Source organism: Arachis stenosperma, chromosome 9 (assembly GCF_014773155.1).
Source record: "Arachis stenosperma cultivar V10309 chromosome 9, arast.V10309.gnm1.PFL2, whole genome shotgun sequence".
In the NCBI taxonomy this organism is placed as follows: domain Eukaryota; kingdom Viridiplantae; phylum Streptophyta; class Magnoliopsida; order Fabales; family Fabaceae; genus Arachis; species Arachis stenosperma.
The window spans coordinates 20,545,349-20,554,199 of NC_080385.1; the positions used below are offsets into that span (position 1 = coordinate 20,545,349).

At 33.6% G+C, this 8,851-nt stretch overlaps 1 long non-coding RNA gene across 1 annotated transcript; it reads right to left on the reverse strand.

The window, feature by feature from the left end:
* Positions 1-2,341: 2,341 nt before the first annotated feature.
* On the reverse strand, positions 2,342-3,464 carry LOC130951777 (uncharacterized). The gene is made up of 2 exons (XR_009074089.1): positions 3,078-3,464; positions 2,342-2,468 (listed from the first exon to the last, which is right to left on the reverse strand). It is a non-coding gene; the product is annotated as an uncharacterized LOC130951777 (long non-coding RNA).
* Positions 3,465-8,851: the final 5,387 nt, after the last annotated feature.

An 8,851-nucleotide genomic window follows, 5' to 3' on the forward strand; every position in this document is an offset into this window, starting at 1 on the left:
AATTAAATAAAGTGTATTTTTAGTCTGAACTTGTTTTGAATTTAGTTTGTTTGTATGTCGCCATCATTAACAAATTTTGTTACATTTTAAATTTGAACTGTTATACATATAAAAAGAAAAAGATGATGATGATGGAGTAAGAGGTGGAAGAGGAAAATGAATGAGGAGATAAAAAAATTCAAATGAGAAAAGAAGGAGAAGGAGGAGATGGAGTTGGTGGCATGGTGGTGATGGTGACACAATAATTAAAAAGAAAGATAAAAAAAGAGGAGGAGAATAAGACAACAATGATGACAATAACGATAATAATAATGATGGTGATAATAATAATAATGACGATGAAGATAGAGGAGAAAGAGGAGCAAAAAGAACGAGAAGAAGAAATTTAAATGAAGGAGGAGGAAGAAGTGGTGATGGTGACAGCAACAATAATAACGAAAGAAGAAGAAGATGCAGCAGCCAGAGACGGAGCTTTGGGTAGACAATGGGGCATGACCCCCTCCCAATGAAAAATTGTAATAAAATTAGTAGTTTTTGTCTAAAAAAAATAAAGTTAGCTCATTTAGTTAAATTGATATTTTTTTATTTTGTTTACCCGTGTTCAATACTCATCTTCACCACTTACTTATTTTTGTGTGTTGAAATTGAAATAAAAAGACTCTCTCTTATTTCTTCTCTCATACATTTTTATTTTATGTATTATTTTAATTTTAAACCAATCGTAACATAACTAGTAGAAATACTAGTTGCTAATAAAGAATTATTATTTTATTTTATTTTTAAATATCGTTGAAGTATTAACATTGTTTACATGAATGAATCTGGATGTTTTAGTGGCTGAAAAGTTAATATTTTATTTTGTTGTAATATATTATTTGATAGATATGGTCAAAGATGAAATTAATTGTTTAAAATTTTAAAAATTAACTTATAAATTATAATTAATTTTATATAATTTAAAAAAACCTACTTTTTAAAAAGAAAAAATATTTTTGTGTGAAAAATCGATTTTTTATACAAAAATCAATTTTTTAAAAATTAATTTTTATTTTTTAAATTAATTTATTAATTTTATAATCGGTTAATAATTAATTTTATTATTCAAAATTAGTTTAGTTTATTAACTTAAAACTAAATTTTTTGTTAATCAAAATCAAATTTAGTTTTTTTAGTTAACTTTAACTATATGCAGTCTTATGTGTTAATAACAAATTTTAAAAATAATTATATTTATAAATTTTATTTTAATATAAATATTATTGTATAATTTTTTTGTCAAAATTTTTTATTCCTTTCAAAAGTTTTATTCAATCTCCGCTACTGGCAACAGCAACGTGGGTGAAAAAGAGGTGCTCATGAATTAAAAAAATTCTTTGATAACAACTTACTTGAATTTGGTTAGATATTTTATTTTGTTGTAGAATTTTTTCTCAATGATTTAGTCAAATATTTTAGTTATTTAATCTTTTTCAACTAACAATTTTACATAAAGACAAATGTATGTGATTTTCACCGCATAAAAATTGTTGATTTCTTTTATAACTTGTCTTTACTTGTAATTCGCCCCATCAAATTACGAATATGGCTATATTTCAAAACTACTATTGATAGGTGTTTCAAATATTTGTGATATAAGAAATTAAAGAGTTCCAGTATTATTTAGTAGTTATTAATTTATAATTTTAAATATTAGAACGTTTAATTTAATTTCATGTATTTTGATTTTGGTTATCTAGTTATTATTAGGTTGGACTTTGTATTAATGAATTTAAGATTTTTTTATTTTGATCTAATAAAAATTTATAAATACCTCCTAAACTATTGAAATAAATAAAACGAAAAGAGTACATAAAGAGTACACAAAGATAATAAAATTGTGAAAGAATAATGAAGGAAAATAAAAAATGAAGAAATTTTATTGATTGTTGATTGATTGAAAATTGTAAACTATGAAGGTAAACCTAAGTAGGGGTGTTCGCGGTGCAGTTTGGTTCAGTTATTTAAAAAAAAAATCATCCGATTCTATCGTTTATTAAAGCTGCGGTTCAGTTTAGTTCGATTTTTTTGTCAAGACCAGTCGAACCAAATCAAACCAATTAAAATTGGTTTAGTTTGGTTCGGTTTGTTCGGTTTTTTTAATTAATTCAAAAAAAATGAATATGAACACATAGCTCATCATAATGATACAAAATTAAAAAAAATCATATAAAACATAAAAAATAATGATACAAAATTAAGAAAAGAAAGAATCATATAAAACATAAAAAAACTTATCAGGAATGGATACAACTTCTATAAAACATAACAAGGAACAATCATAATAAATAAAAAGCTAGATTAATGAAAAAATAATTCAATCAATCAATTTGTTGGTGATCTTATATTTACAGATTTGTTTGGAGGAGCATTACATGTCCATCAGTTCCACCTTCAGTTTCACTAATGTTATCCCTCGTACTATGATCAAACTGCAAAAATATCACAGATACAACATTAAATATCAACACAATAGTGAATCAAAACCAAAATCAGAATAACAATAAATCATTAAATCAATAACAAGTTAAAAGCAAAAAATAGCAGCAGCCATCAGACCAATAACACAAGAAGACTTGTCATGTTCATTGTACCCTTTGAACCATATTCGAAAGTTTCAAAAACAGATTTAGAATTATTCCACCAGTGAAAATTTTCACAATAACAGCGACTATTTATTATCAACCTCATCACACCAACAATTCATTAAAACCACACAAATACCACCAAAATCACATTTGAAGTCTCCACTTTTTAATTAACAGATTAACAAATTCAGATTCAAATCAATTACAAGCAGCAATAATAAGAATAGTCAATTAACAATAACAGGTAACAGTAGCAGTAGCAATAATAATGATTAATTAACAAATTAAATCAATAACAATTAAAAATAAAAAAAACAGTTAATAGTAGCAGCAGCCAGCAAAAATTAGAAGAAGAGAGAACCCTAAACCAAAAAGTAAAAAATTAATAGAAAAACAGAGAAAATCAATAAGCGAAAAATAGCAAAAGGCTGAATCAGAAGTAAAACAACCAACCTTACTCATGCTCCATTCTTGATGATTTGCTGATGTAGACAGAGTCAGAGTGCAGGGAGGACGACGGAGAGATAGGCGCTACAAGGACGACGGCGTGTTGCTACGGCCTTCGTGGATCCGTGGAGGACGATGGTGTGCTGCTGGGAGAGGACGACGGCGTGCTGCTGGGAGAGGACGACGGCGTGCTGCGTAGAGCCGTGCCGGGGAGGACGACAGAGAGAGAGCGGTGCTACGAGGAAGGGAGAGGAAGAGAGAACAGGGCCACGGGACGCAAGTCACCGGCAGCAATGGCGGAGGCGCGGAGCAGAGCGAGGACAAGGAAGGGAGAGGGCAAAAGGCGCTCAGTTGAGAGGATTGGAGGCAAAGGGGAAAGAAGTTAGGGTTATGTTGTTGCTGCGGCTATCATTTGGGCCTTTGTGGATTTGTTTAATTTAGATTTTTCAAAAAACCAGTTCGGTTCGGTTCGGTTAGGATTTTCTATATCAGAACCGAAAATCGAACCGAACCGTAAAAAAACTGCAAAATCTTATTTTTCGATTTTTTTTGTTTTTGGTTTATTCGGTTATCGGTTTTTTTGGTTCGGTTAGTCGGTTTTGTTCGGATTGAATCATTTTTGAACACCCCTAAACCTAAGTATATATAGAGCATTGGCCTATGAAAGATAAAAGCAAATAAAGATAAGATAAAGATAAAGATAAAGATAAGATAAAGACTAAAATTATAATTGAATTTGTGTATTCTGTCGGGCTGAATTTGTGGATTGTGAGACCTCTTTATTGTTGTCATGGGTTAAGGTGGAAGAGTGGTTTTGTAACACCCTAATATTCAAATCCTTATGCTCGAGTCATAAGTCAATGATACGACGGTGATACGACTTTCAGGTGGATTTTTAATATATAAATATAGGTAATTTCGAAAAGAGTATTAATCGAGAAGCCTGAAAAAGGTATAAATAAAATCGCGAAGATGTATCACTCATGTTTCGACAACAAAAAGATAAACTGTGAAGCCGAAAGCGATATACGGATAAGGCATAAAGGAGATTAAGAGATAGATAACAGATAGATATATATAACATAAGTAAATAGCCACTACTCGCGACCCGCGAAGTTTAGGCCGGCTAGGGTATAGTATGAAAGTAGTTGACAACAGTATATCCTAATCTCTCCCAAAGAAAACATGAGAGCCTCTATAGGCAAGTTCAAAAGAGTTCAATACATAATATAATCTTTTCAAAATAAAGGTGGAGAGATTCTAAGCAAAACACAAAGTAGAAAAAATAAGGATCTTTGCCGTCTCTCAGACGACCCATAACTCACTTCTGAGCACCTGGACCTGTATCTGAAAAACAAGAGATATATATGGAATGAGAACCCCGGGCCCATGGGTTCCCAGTACGAAAAAGTGCCAAATAAATGCAATGCACTGCAATAAAAACTCACTAAGCATCCTAAACTTCTTCACCAATTATCCACCATAGGTTCTCACTAATCCATGAATAGGCAACTGTCATAAGGGAGTGCTAAATCTAATTCATGTTTCACATGTTTCCCAACTCTCTGACTCTTCCACGAATCAGACTCAGAATCATAAGCAAAACCATCACCAGTTGTTCTACCTCAACAATTCTATATCAATACATCAGACCCTCACCTGGAGCTAGTGAAACCACATCACTGCATCTACCCAGGGAGCTCAAATTATCTCATTCAATGATCATCATCATCATGCAATCGCATCATCAATTCATCTCATCAAGAACAGCCCTCAACATCTACCGACACCAGCATGAGGGGCCTCTCAGTTGTACAAACACAAGCAATACAGGCAAGTAATACACAAATAAGGTACAAGTAGAACAAGTAGCACATAATCAGGTAACATAGCATATATGATGTAAAAATCCAAAACAAATAGGCAAACCCAAACAATTCAAATATATGCAAATGATGTATGCCTGCCCTATGGTTGATGATATCATCTGTCAGTTATATAGCCAACCCGACATGTCCTGGTAGCTAACAATTAGACAGAAACACCCCTTGCGGAGCAAGTAGGTTTGAGCTACAACCCCTTGCTACTACCGCTCAACCCAGAGCCAGTGAAATAACCACTACTACGGCTACTACCCAGGCATCACAATCTCTGACCTGGAGCAAGTGGGACGAACCACAACCCTTGCTACTGCCTAGGATCTCAAAACATACATTCGTTCAGTTTAAAAGCAATCATCATTATTATCAAATTTCAAACATTAACCTGGAGCAAGCGGGATGAACCACCACCCTTACTACTACCCAGGTATCACAAATACACATTTATTCATAATCACCCTTCATTATTATCAATTCTCAGACAAAGACTCGGAGCAAGCGGACAACGTCACTGCCTACTACCGGGGTCACACATCACATTTCAATATTTTTTATTATTATCCATTTAACACCTTCATTCATTAATCATATATGCATTTATACTCAGTCATAATCAATAATGGCTTTGCCGTAACCCGGTAATAACTTAGTCATTCGGCTCATGGTTCAATCAAGAACCAGCCATTTATCAATAAATATAGCCCTTCGGCTCATAGCATATACGGTACTTCCACCGTCATCCACCATATCTCATATAATCATCTTTGATCATCATTGATCATAACTTTTCCCCTTGATTCATTCGTAAGTTACCACATTCCCTAACTCCTTTCTCATTGCTAGGCATATCATAATGATTTAATACATAAGGAGTGAGATCGGAGGTTTAGAAGTATGAGATTTGGCTTGTAAAACTCAAAAATCAACTTTGGCATGAAAATAGGGCCACGCGTACGCGTCCTCCACGCGCACGCGTGGATGGCCACAATGTTCATCATCGCGTATGCGTCACCCACGCGTACGCGTGGGTGGAAAAACAGCAAAGGGACGCGCCCGCGTCAGCCACGCGTACGTGTGGGTGCATTTGTGCCCCACGCACAAAACTGGCATAACTCTGGCCCAACTCTCGGGAAAAATGGCTCGGCATTGGGTGCAGCGCATCGACGTGCACGCGCACACCACGCGCTCGCGTGGATGGTGCCTTCTTGAAAAGCGACGCGTACGCGTCAAGCATGCCTACGCGTGGGGGGCATTCTGTTAAAAAATTTTCTAAGTTAAAAGCTGCAGAATTCACAAATTAAACCCCCAATCTTTCAGCGGACATAACTTCCTCGTTTTAAATCATTTTTCGCCCGTTCTTCGAACGGCATGGACACCCGGATCCAATTTTATTTCTAAACGAGTTTGGCACAAAATGGGGGTCCGGAGTCCAAGTTATGTTCCGTCAAAGTATGCCCAAAAACCATATTTTCATACAAAACCACAAAGTGCCATTTTCAAAACAAGCCATTTTCAACCCTTTTCAAAATCAACCAAAGCATGCAAATTTTAACCCTTTTTGAAATCAATCAAAATATACCAAAATCAACATCAAGCCTCCTCAACTCATGCATTAACACCTTACCACAATTCACTATAACCATTTTTACCCATTTCAAACAAATGGCTAAATTACAAACACATTAACATGTCATACATCCTTCCTCATCCCAATTTCCAACAATACTATTTTCAATCAATCATCATTATACATAATCAATATCATACTCACTATCACATGGTTTCACCCACAAATCAACCTTAATCATTCCTCATGCATATATCACAACATACATATCTCTCATGCATCATCATACCATCAAGGCATCAATAATCATAATTACATATATGACCACATAATATATCTCAACCAAAACCAAACATACATCATCTATATAATTTCACCCAAAATTACCAAATTCCACACTTCAACTCCTCAAACCTTATTTTTCAATAACCAACCCAATCATTCATATATTCATTATCTGAAATTCATCCAATCACTTGCGTCATCATACAATGCACACATCAACTTACCTTCCTTACCTCTTTCCAGCCTCCGGCCCAGATTCACGATCTCCGGGCCAATTTCACAATTTAAATGCATAAACCACAAATCAATACTCATTACCCAATACATCAAATTTTCAATACACCAAGCATACAAGGCCACACAATTCTCGACCCAATCATTAATCCACATTACATACCAACTATGCATATTAGCACCAACCATTTACACAATCCAAACTTAATCCTAGGGGCATCTAGCCTAGGAATTCTCATCACAACACACGGTACTTAAATGAAACTTAAACCGTACCTCTTGTAGCCAAACCAATTGAGCCTCTTCTATGGAAGTCTCCACCAACCCTTAGCTCCAAGTCTCACCAAAGCTCCACAAGCAATACCAACCTCCCAATTGTGCATCAAAATCACCAAATACACTGACATAACCAATTTCACATACATACATTAACCTAGGACTCATAAAAATGACAAATCACAAGGGTTTGAGCACTTCTTATCTCAGCCCATATGAAATAGGGATAGAACCTGCTTAGAATCTATGTTGGAGTATCCCTAAACACCCAAAATCACAAGATTTCAACACTAACTATCCAAAAATATGTAACAGTAGAGAATTTCGAAAACTGGGCAGAGATAAATAGAATAATCACCATAAAACTTAGATAGATTGTAAAAGATGAGAAGAGCAATGCGTGGCCGTAAACGGCTCGTCAATCGGAGCTCCGTAGCTCAAGTTATGGTGGTTTGAAGATAAAAAAGAGTTAGGTTTTCTCTCTTCTCTTCCCTCTTCTCAATTCAGCGCCCTTCTTCTTATTTTTAGGGTAAAATGAGCTGAAATGCTCATAACTAATATTTATATACGTTGGGTCTTAGGCCCGGTTCATTTATTTTGTTCGTTGACCTAATTTTTGGGCCAAAATCCTTTAAGATTAGCGCTCTAAATCGCACTTTAAATATTTCTACCTCCCCTAATTATAATTCCTCATTTCTTAATCTTATTTACTCATAATCAATTTTCTCAGCTGCAGTACCAGACAGATCTCAGTCGGTATTGCCAGTCAAAATTCCACTGCGCGCTTTTACGCAGAAAACTATGTTTTCCGACTTAGAAAAATTCACTGAATCCAAATATCATATTTAAATAATCAAATTCCAATTGCCAAATCTTCCAACCATATTCGCTCCTATTTAACTTATTATTTAATTAATTTCGGTTAGACCGGGTATTACAGGTTTAATAAAAATTGAATACAAAAAAAGATGACTAAAGAAACTAAGGATAAACAAGAATAAAAATTTAGCTGAAAAAGATATATTGAAATTGAAATTAAAATTGAATACAAAGAGAATCACTCAATTTTTTATCCAATTTTTTGATACAATAAGAAAGAGTTTCTTCAATCTAACTTATCTACACCACAGTTTGAAAGTTAAATCGAAGGACTCACTCAATCTTCTATCCAATTTTTTGATACAATAATAGATGAACTCACTTAATTTCACTTGTTCACACTATAGTTTTATCACGAAAACAAAAAGTATTTTGACACTATTCTAATTTTTTTTATAACGACTACAATAATTTATGAAGTATTTACATCCTTTTATTAGGTCAAAACAAAAGAAATCCTAAACCCACTAACATAAATCCTAATCTAATAACTAAATAAACAAAATCAAAATACATAAAATTAAATTCAACACTCTAATATTTAAAATATAAACTAATAACTATTAAGTAAACCTTAAACACTTTGTATCATTAACATTGAACCAACGTATCAACTATCCATCATTAATACATCTATTAATTTAATATTTAAAAAAAAC